The 9,006-nt window shown below is 47.1% G+C and overlaps 1 long non-coding RNA gene across 1 annotated transcript; it reads left to right on the forward strand.

Annotated features, from left to right (window-relative positions):
- The first annotated feature begins 414 nt into the window (after positions 1-414).
- LOC133220270 (uncharacterized) lies at positions 415-8,518 on the forward strand. Its single transcript, XR_009727680.1, has 3 exons — positions 415-530; positions 2,776-2,905; positions 6,521-8,518. It is a non-coding gene; the product is annotated as an uncharacterized LOC133220270 (long non-coding RNA).
- Positions 8,519-9,006: the final 488 nt, after the last annotated feature.

Consider the following 9,006-nt stretch of genomic DNA (forward strand, 5'->3'; position numbering starts at 1 on the left):
CTTATTTCTAACTTGGAGGATTTAAATGTTCAGGACAAACTAAAGACCCCACCAAGTACACTGTTGGTTCCAGTAGTACAATGTGATGATGGCTCTTATTTTAACAACCTCAGAAAATGGTGTCTGTTGGCTTTCTATTGGCAAAGAAACCTGCATTTATCCTTATTTTTCTCCTCTTCCAAGCCTGGAAACATTGTCTTTAGCCTTATTCCCAATTCCTGGGCTCTGTTGTATTAATATCACCTTATTTCTGATTCATGTCTGATGGCAACCTTGTGACGCTCGGATCCCCTTTCCAGGGCAATTGGGGGGGGGTCAATGTCATGGGGCAGGGAAGGCAGGTGGGTTGCTATTTCTGCTTAATGACTTCCAGTTTAAATTACCTACAAAGCATCTTAATTATCCAGGTGCCTTTTTAATCACTGGTGTGGCAGGAGGAGGATGGGACAGGCTGGCAGCTGAAGGTTGCCCCTGCTGGAGTGCTGCAGGGTGGAAGAAGGGGGTGAAAACCAGCAGATGCCTGAAGCAAGGTGAGAAAGGGGTGGAAAAGCATGGTGCAGGACTGGATTATATCTTTTCTTACACCCTTATGGGCCCAAATGGCAGCACAGGAGCAGAGGAGAGGATTGAGACCTTCTAGTATGCACAAGGGATTGCACCCAAATAGCCATCATTCCTCCAAATCAGCGCCTTCAGCATCTCTTATCTCACCAAATAAAGTAATATAAGATTTCTAAGTGGCCAATATATGAATGTCCTTTAGCAAATTTGGGATTTAGCATTCTGCTTCCTACCTCTGCACTCAACCTTGTAGGAATAAGTGAAGCAGGAGCAGAAAATCAGTTCCCTGCCTTAGAAATGGGTTTGCTCTTTAACCCTGACCAGCCGGGAAGGAAAAGAAATGGCAAACCTGAGCAAAGACGGGGATTTTCCTCCCCAAACTCCATCTCTGGAGGCATTTGGAGCATTTCCAACCAAACACGGCCCCGCAGGGACCACTCTGGGTGTGCAGCAGGAGCTGCTCCACTGGCTCAGCCACAGGGAGGGCTCCCTGGGGATCCCAAGGCAGGGTTGCAAGCAACACTTGCAGCCTATTCCCCCCACAGAAGAGCTTTCCAAGTGTAAGTTTCTGGTCTGTAGCACGGCGAATGGGAGGGATATTTTGGGAGCAGGCTTGTTCTCCTGCTGTCTTTCTTCTGCTTGCCTCCTGCTGCTGCTTCACTGTTTTGATCTCACCTCTCTCCCTCTCCCTTCATATTTCTCCTTTGGAGGTGAGAAGTGGTTCCCTTTCCCCTCCATGTGCACAACCCAGTGCCAAAATCCAGGAGATGAGTGGCAGGGTGGACTGTCCTCCCTGGGGCTTTGAAAGCCATACATTCCCCAGGGATGCCTGCAGAAAGAGGGCATCATCAGTACATCCATCTGACTCCATTCACCCAGCCCCAAAATCTTTTGGTATAACTATTTACACGGCTGCCTCCAGGCAGTTTGCAAAGCCAACTGGTTGCCCAGTGCAAAGGCATGAATTATTCCAACGTTAGCACTGCTTACTAGCTGCCAAGCTCTTGCAGCCTGAAAAAGCAATCGCAGGGCTGCAATCCCTGGCTTTTACTGGGTTGCAATAATATTGCAATAAGAAATAATAGTGATTGGGTTGCAAAAGTAGTGGTGATTTGGTTTGGTAATATTGTAGGGTTGCAATAAGTGCTTATTACTTAGTTGCAGTAATACTGGGTTGTGATAATGAGCCCCAAGGGAGAAATATACACTAAAAAGCTGCATAGTTCCCGTTCCCTTTCCCTCCCCACTGCAGTTTAGCTCAGGATAGAGGCAGAAGGTGTGAGGCCTCATCCTGGGGCTTAGGCTCCAAGAGCAACAGCAACCAGGATCACCAGCCATCACAGTCTAAGTGATGGTTGGGGCACACATGCGGTGTTGTGGCAGGCACATCCTTCAAGGAACTGAGCTATTTACTGGTGAAGTAAAGAGATAATCAAGGAGTCATTTAGACTCCTTTGGAGGTGGATAAGTGCCTCTGGTAAGTTTTCCTTGCTGCCATCCCACATGGAATGGGTCCACAGGACCATCCCAAGTGACTGGAGAATGAGATAGAGTGCCCAGTGCAGGGATTGCAGTGTATTTTCCAGCCCTGGTGTAATGAAGCAAGCTGATGGTGCTGTGGCCATAGTCTTCATGCCACATGGGTCTTTTTCCCTGCTCTATTTCCCTACCTGAAATTACCCACCCAGGCTGCATGGGTGGAGCAATGCAAAGCACTGGGGAAACTGAGGCACGGAGAGGAGAGAGGTTATACCCAGCAGCAGAGCATCTCTGTGTGTACATACATATATATATGTCTGTGTATAACCTCTCGTCAACCCATAAACCCCACATCTCTTGGGTTTTGTTTGCAAGCTGTAACCTCTTCACCACCCTAACGTTGACCCTCTTCCATCTTGTGTTTTCCAAGAGCCAGTCAAGTCCTTGGTCCCCAGTTAACGCCTGCAGCCCCCACCAGTGCGGGTTCCCTAATTCAGGGGGCTGGTGACAGATATCTCCACACGCATATGGCATCCTTACTCCTCTGAGCACATTTTTAGGGCAAAACTTCTCATCCCACCACTCACTTGACTGAAAATAGAAAGCCGAATTGGGGATGAAATGCATAGTTGTTGGCTGGGGAACCAGCAGGCAGTTAAGAAGGACGGGTGCCAGGAATATTTTATACACAAAAAAAAAAAAGAGAGAGAAAAGCAAGAAAAAATTACTTTTTAGAGAAAATGAGGAAAAAGTTGTTTATGGTTTGGACTTGCAAGGATCGTTTTGGAAAAGCTGAAATGCTGCTGCTGGATGGAAGAGGGATGCAGTGTTTGCCCTTCATGCTGCTGCTTATCACTCAGCCCAGGTGAGGAGCCCAAGCTGATGCTTGTGGGAAAATCATGGAATGGTTTGGGTTTGAAGGGCCTTAAAGCTCACCTAGCTCCAACCCCAGCCTGTCTCCATAGCAGAAGTGCTCCAGTCCTTGGGGCATTTTCACAGCCTCCTCTGGCCTTGCTCCAACTCCATGTCCCTGCTGTGTTGTTACCCCAGAGCTGGATGCAGGACTGCAGGGCGGTCTAAATGTAGATGTAGAGGATCTGAGGCAACAGTGGGTGATGTGAAGAGATATTACATCCATATGGATGCCAGAGGCAGCTCCATGGCTTTACCTTTCTAGATCGTTCCAAGACACATATTCTATTTGGGCTTCCCCAGCCTGTCATGGCTTTGATGGCAGATGGGATGTCTGCCTTTGGGGACATCTTTGCCCAGCTGGGGACAGACTGAAGTGGGTTATATGTGAGTCACTACATCAGCTGAGCGTTCAGGGAGTATATTTAATACAAAGTATGGAAATTCCCATTTGCGGGGAGGATTTCGTGATATTTCTCAATGTTTCAGTTGGATTCGCAGCAGAAGCTGGGAAAGGGATGGCTGCCAAAAAACCTTCATTTACGCTTGAGAAAAACTTTGCATTTCCTCCAAACCTGGCCCTTCTCATACATTATAAACGTGGTGGCAAAGTCTGTTTGGGCTGGAAACAAAGGAAACAGCCAACTCGACCTTGCCAAAGCATCAGCGTCCATGTGTGATGCAGACTAGAGCAGAGATACCCCTGGAAGTGAAGGTCATCCAACCTTCAGGTCTTATGTTGTGACGTGGCAATGTTGTAGCTCCTGGGACCCTTTGGGATAAAATGTAGAGCCCCAAGCACATGGATGGGCACGATGGTGCTCCCAAAAGTGCATGTTAATCTGCAGTAACCCCTAACTTGGCACCCAGTCTCACCAAAGCCAGCCCTGCAAGTGGAGCTAAGGCACCGAAGAAAAGAGCGAAGGAAGGGGAAAGAAATGCTCTGCCAACCCCCCATTTGTCCCATTGGCTTTATTCCGGCTGCAGAGCCCGAGCAGCTTGTAGCTCCAGAGAACTTTTAATAGAAATCTTCAGAATGAAATGGGCTACAGCTGTTTGCCTTGATAAATATATTTTATGCTACATGCTTCAGCCGCCATCTGTTTGCTGATACGAGCATTTCTCCTCTGCAGCAGCTGAAGAGAAGTCATCAAAGGGAATAGCAGGAGATGGGTTTTGTTGCAGGTAGAAGGGAAGAGGTGAAGTGGCCCGTGCAATGGAGTTATTCTGGCGGCTTAATGTGGCAAAGCTGTTACAAGAACAAGAGGGAAGGCAGCGGGTGGGCTGGGAGCTGGGGCTTTCAGGGGGAACCTGGTCTTTCTGTTGGTGTTATCCAAGGGGAAATGCTCTGTGTAATGCATTGGGCCAGGCTTCTCGAGGGTATTTAGGTGTTTAGAGGTGTGGGTAGCCGTCCAGGAGGAGGTGCAGCTGTTTTGGTGCTTAATGATCATAGAAAATCACCTTGCTACATTAGAAAATCCCATGAGGTGGTTTTGTGCACCTAAATAAAAGATATAGTCTGGCTTGGGTTCCTTTCCTTGCCTCTCTCTATCCCCAGAGAGGAAAAAATCCCTTCTGCAAAAGCACTTAAAGAACTTCAGAATAGGGGAGACTGAGCTGAGCTCTTAGGCAGAAGCTCTTCTCCATGAGGATGCTGAGGCACTGGCACAGGGTGCCCAGAGAAGCTGTGGCTGCCCCATCCCTGGCAGTGCTCAAGGCCAGGTTGGACACAGGGGCTTGGAGCAAGCTGCTCTAGTGGAAGGTGTCCCTTCCCATAGCAGGGGGTTGGAACTGGATGAGCTTTAAGGTCCCTTCCAACACAAACCATTGTGGAATTCTGTGATTCTATGAACCACCTGTGTCAGTATAAAAGCACCACGAGCATCATGTCTCTAGTGGTTTTTCTCCTGCCTTTTGATCAGCATTTCTCCAACAGAGATACCCAACTCCCCCTGCTTTGGAGAGGAAACCATTCCAGATCAATGCATAACCTCTCAGCGACAGAAAGCCCACCACCATCCTGATAGCATTGGATTGATAGCTGTTTGTGTGTGTAGACAAAACCCTTGCCTTGCTGCTCTCATAAAAGCATTGCTGAAGTGAAATGCACCGATTCCCCTTCACCATTACCCAGTAAACCCTCATGTGAGCCACAGGATGTGGGAACATTTGCACAAGCATCCTGGACATGTCCTCAGACATTGACCCTCGTGGAAATACTCACTGATTCCTAGAGATTTGGACTGTCTGGGGATTTGGGCTGACTTCCAGACACAAGGAATGATGTCAGAGTCAGGTTTTATTTTCCTGCTCCCCTGCTATCATATTAACACCCTCTGCGGCACGGTTGTGCTTAACCTGGGTATGTAATAGCTGGTTGTCACTGGCACTCACATGCCTAGGTGACAGGTGCCCTAGCCAGAACATGGCTTATTATAATGATTATTGCTATCATTGCTGTGATTACTGTATTCTTCTATATTGCCTAGATGGCTCAGCCAAGGTCAGGGATGCAGGAGGTGCTATAGGAACGTATAGGGAAATGGATACCCATATCCAGTGGGACTTGTAATTAGGCAACTGTGCAGATATGAGTGTCCTGGCTGGAAGGGGGGTAGTGGAACAGATTTCACTGTGTTGTGCTAAATCCTGTCAGAAGTTGACATCAGATGCAGCGCTGAAGGCAGCAAAATGTTTCTGCAAGTGGAGGTGCTATGGATGACTCAGGGACATGTGCCTGGAGGACCCCAGGGTTTGGATTAAGGGCACACTTACTCCTGTGAGTGATTCCTTTCAGCAGCACCAGGCACTGAATCACTGGTCTGTGATCCTGTAAAATTAACAATGCCCCACTATAAATAACTGCTCTCTAATGGGCTGTCATTTGAAGGCTCTTGGAACGGCTCAGCCCATGTGAGCAAAAGTTTTAATGACTGCACGTGAAATTGCCTGTGGGAGAAGGATGGAACTAGATGAGCTTTAGGGTCCCTTCCCACCTAAACCAGGCTGGGATTCTGTGTTTCACCCCCAAAAAATGAGCCACAGCATCTTCCGCAAGGTGTCTGCCTTCATCAACGGGTGCCGTGCCATGGCTACCTATGCTGCTGCCCTTTCATGGTGCCAGCTCAGATGTGTTTCACTCTGCCCACAGCTCAGAGTTTTGTTGTCTTGGTTCTTCTCCTCCCAAGCAGATCCCAAAGGCTCCTGGCCTCCTTGGGGCTGCAAGCCCCATGTGTCCATCCCTAGCCCACTTCAAACCCCTGGGAGCGACTGCTGGTCCCAGGGATGGGATAATGAGTCCCTCTGTGCATCGCATGTGCTGCTTGCACATAACAAAACATCTCCTCTCCAGGGATAAGGGGATGGCATGGGACAAATTAAGAGATGCCAAAGTGCCCAAAAGTGCTGGTTCACCCTCACCATAAGCACACATTGGGATGTGCAAGGATGCTGGTGATGAGGTGGCTAGGAAGGGGGAGATCGCTGTGGGCTTTATGTTTGTTCTGAAAGGCCAAAAAAGAGGAAAAGACAAGAACATTGACTTTATCTTTTTTTGTTTCCTTAATAGGCCCCAGGAATTTGCAGGCACGCAGAGACATTCAGAGTGATGCTTCCCTTTCATTACTCAGGGAAAGAGGCTGAAGGCATGGTAGGGAGGTGATGAGGGAGATCCTCAGAGCATGGTTGCAGTGATTGTTGCAAGACTGTTGAATCAAAAGGACCTAGAAAACATTAAAACACTCAAGAAAGTATACTGTGTCCTTGGGGAAACTGAGGCATGGGATGTTTCAGTCCCAAAAGCACCCACAAAGGTGACATTTTGGGGAAGCCTGTCCTCAAAAGCTTGATATTTAAGAGGAAACACAAGTTATCACGGCTCCAGGTGAAATAAAGGGTTCCTTTTGCGTTTGTCCCCAGCAAACCAAGCAACAGCACCTTTTGCAAGGTGTCTGCATCAAACAGAGCACTGAAATGGCCACTTTCAAAGGAGGAGATGGGTGAGCTGGAGACATGGCTCATCCCCCAGCTTCAATCTGGGTGTTTGATGCTCTTCTCTGCAGCCTCCTTCCATTTATTCCTTGTTTATAAAACTTCCCAGCTTTCAGGAATGAAATTCCAATTTGAGGGTGTTTATTAATTGAGGACATTGATGGGTTGGGCTTTTTTCTCCTATAAAACTTTTCCTGCAAGCAGTATACTTTTCAAGCCAAAGATTTTCACTCCAGTTGGGCACTTTTAGCTGCTTTTGAACTCACTATTAATGGCTCTCACTGAAGAAATTAGATGTTAAAGTGAGGGCAAATGTTTCCAAAACAGAGAAAAAATACCAAATAAAACATAAGGTTATCAGAGTGAACGGTTTGGTTGGTGTGTGCCAAAATACCATTTGAATTCAGCAGTTGCAGGAGTTTTCAGAGGATTGGTTAACATTCCCCATCCGAGACAATGTTTTTATTCCCAAATTGCCAGCAAACCCAAAAAAATTCATTTCCCTCTCCCTTTGTAAGTGAATATCCACTGGGGTATTTGATAGCTGTAATTTACTCTTCGCGCTGTGTAATTAGCCACCTCAATCAAATGGCATCATTTCTATCTTTGCTCGAAGAATAAACTATTCCATTGCAAAAACAAATGCCTTTTCCTCGAGCAAATCCCATGGACAGGCTGAAATTTCACAGCCAACTTCTGCTTTCAGCCCATGCTCACGCTTGTCACAAGGTTTGAAAGCTTTTTCTGGGGGAAAAAAAAGGGAGAAATGGGGCTGAATATTGACTCACAGCTCTTGCTCATCACCCTGGAGCAGCAGCCTGCTCAGGGAGGTGGGAGGATTTGAATATATGTTGGTGAATGGGGTTTTTTCCCCACTATAATGCAGGGTTTGGGGATGCATGGCACAGGAAAAGCGAAATGAGCTGCAGGGTTATCCAGAGGTTTCCTTTTACACCAGAAAGCATCAAAAGCAGTGCAGAACAATCTTTTTTTTCAGCAGATAAAATGGCCCTTATTTCCAACAAAGAATGAAATCATTCCACAAGAAGGTCAGGAACTGGGAATCTCCAGCATCCCATTCTCCTCCCCTTCCCTGCACTTGGAGTTGTCTTCCTTATCTGGGTGTAAAACCCTGCTCAGCCTCATGTTAGAATCTCTGCTTGCCTTAAATTTTAGGATGTAGCTAGATACAGGTATAGGCCTTGTAATCTGGGCACATTATTTACCGGGAGCACTTGTCTGAAGCCGGTCTCAGGAGATTCACTGGGTGCCAAGCTGGAGTTACAGCCTGCACACAATAAAAAGGAGAGAAGGAAAAGAGGGAAATTGCCTTATAAAACCCACAAGGACTTTGGCTTTCTATGTGTTCTTTGCTGGAGCTGTTAAACTCAAGGCTGCCTTCTGAGCCTGCTCAGTCCTTGTCTTGCTCCTGCCAGACTTGAGAGACGGAACTTTCCTTCCTTATTCTTCTTAGCATAGCAATCTCTTGTTAACATAATAAGGTTAATTCTCGGGCTGCAATCAGCAAGCCACACTCTCTCCAAGCCATACAGAATATCCTTTCCTTGCCACATTTATAAGGTAATATAAATTACCCCCCCCCCTTTGCATTGAAAAGAAGGAAATCTTGTAATCTTGAGATAAATATAAGTGTGGAAGCATCCCATTCTCCTCCAATCTGATTGCAGTGGCAACAAAAGGACATGGGCCTAATTAAAGTGCCAATCAAGCGAAACTGGGATTCATTGTTTTTATACAAACGTCCCATTTTAACTCCTTGCTGCTCCTGCATCCTTTCATACGTGCCCTGTGCTCATACATGCTCTATGTTTGGTTTGTTTTCCTTAGCAAAAGAAGCCCAAGTGAGGTTTCATAAAGAGCCTGTGGTATTAAACCCCCTCGAAAAGGATACTAAAAACCATATAACTGGTAAAGAGGACAAGGTCTGTGTTCGACAGACATCGCTTGCTTTCCTACCCAGCTCCCTACAGCCAGCTCCTCTCCCGCAGACCACGGGAGGAGCTGTGGAGCTCTCTGCCTTCCTCCAAACTCCCCGTTGAGCTG

This window comes from Neopsephotus bourkii, unplaced genomic scaffold (assembly GCF_033783945.1).
Source record: "Neopsephotus bourkii isolate Nb327-2 ecotype Australia unplaced genomic scaffold, CSIRO-AGI_Nbou_v1 NB_1433, whole genome shotgun sequence".
NCBI lineage: Eukaryota > Metazoa > Chordata > Aves > Psittaciformes > Psittacidae > Neopsephotus > Neopsephotus bourkii.